A 1599-nucleotide genomic window follows, 5' to 3' on the forward strand; every position below is an offset into this window, starting at 1 on the left:
TGTTCTTACTTAACTAGGTGCATTGTTGGAGAGGAAGTAAGCAAAGGAGCATTCAAGCTAAGCAAGCAAGGAAAAAAGCTAAAAATTCTAAAAATTTGCTAAGCTAAGCTTTAAATTTGGAGTTGAAGTGCTAAAGGACCTTTGTGAGACTTTCTTTACTCAATCCCTTAGTTCAATCGTCGGCCCGCGTGGAGGCTTGTTTTTAAATTGTTCTTGCATCATTGTTGTTAAAGCATGGGAGTATGAATTAAGTGTTTGTGGAAGAAGTCTAATTGCATTGTTGTGAAGGCATAGTGTTTGTCATTCTTCGTACTTGTTGTGTTTTGCATTATGCATGCATGGACGTCGTTCATTGAGACCCACTCTTGTCCTTCTTGATTTGCATCTTGAATCCATCGTTAGAAATCCTAGGGGAAGAGGAAGTTCAAATATAACCAATCTATCAATGGATAACCATAATAATGATCATGTTGAGGACCTTGGTCACATAGACCAACAAGGTATCCTTCTTCCCAATGTGCACAATGAGAACATACAAGTACCATTAGGCATGCCTAGGCCATTCATTCACCAACCACCACAACAAGAAGGCCAAGTTCCATATGGAATGTCAAGGCCAATGTATGCTCCACAACCTCACATCATCAATCAAGGAATTCAAAACCTAGGTGTTCATATTGCACCTCAAGTAGCTAATCCACCTCTTGCTTTAAGAGACCATTATGTGCCTAATGAATATAATGCACCTACATGTATCCAATTGGCTCCATTTAGAGCACATCATTATGAAATTAAGCCACAAACCATTCAAATGCTTCCTAACTATCATGGACTTCTAAGTGAAGAACCTTACAAGCATTTGGATGAGTTTCTTGAAGTATGTTCCACCGTAAAATATACGAACATGCCGGAAGAGGTTTTAAGACTCCAACTTTTTCCATTCACCTTAAAAGATAAGGCAAAGTATTGGTTTAACAATCTCAGGCCGTTTTCAATCACTTATTGGGCAGAAATGCAACAAGAGTTCTTGAAGAAATACTATCCGGTTTCTAAGACCAATGCCATGAGAACCTCAATTCAAGAATTTTCACATGGGGATGGAGAAACGTTCCATGAGGCATGGGAACGCTTCAATGAGTTGCTTAGGAAGTGTCCATATCATGACATGCCCAAATAACAATTAGTTCAATATTTCTTTAAGAGCTTATCGGACAACTATAAGGGTATGGTTGATGCTTCCATGGGTGGCTCATACATTGATAGGCATAAGGATGACGTGTGGTGTCTTTATGAGAGCATGAGTGAAAATTCTTTGCATAGAACACTATCATCCAAGAATGGTAGAAATTCACAAGGTAGGAAGAGTGTTGGCTTACATCAAGTTGACCATTCAAATGAAATAGCTGCCAAAATGAAGTCTTTATCTCAAAGGTTTGATCAATTTTTTATTAACCAAAACTCGGCGAACCAAGTATCTTCCTTCCCTAACCATTCTTATCATGCATCAAATGAAACATGTATGACTTGTTCTAGTGTTCTTCATTCTACTTTTCATTGTCCTCGCAGATAAGTGCAAAATGAACCAAATGAACAAGTCAA

At 38.3% G+C, this 1599-nt stretch overlaps 1 pseudogene; it reads right to left on the bottom strand.

Annotated features, from left to right (window-relative positions):
* Positions 1-1068: 1068 nt before the first annotated feature.
* On the bottom strand, positions 1069-1167 carry LOC132272098 (small nucleolar RNA R71; annotated as a pseudogene).
* Positions 1168-1599: the final 432 nt, after the last annotated feature.

The sequence above is a fragment of the Cornus florida genome, unplaced genomic scaffold (assembly GCF_030987335.1).
Source record: "Cornus florida cultivar Cherokee Brave unplaced genomic scaffold, ASM3098733v1 CherokeeBrave_3.0.0_Hap2_Chr08, whole genome shotgun sequence".
Lineage (NCBI taxonomy): Eukaryota > Viridiplantae > Streptophyta > Magnoliopsida > Cornales > Cornaceae > Cornus > Cornus florida.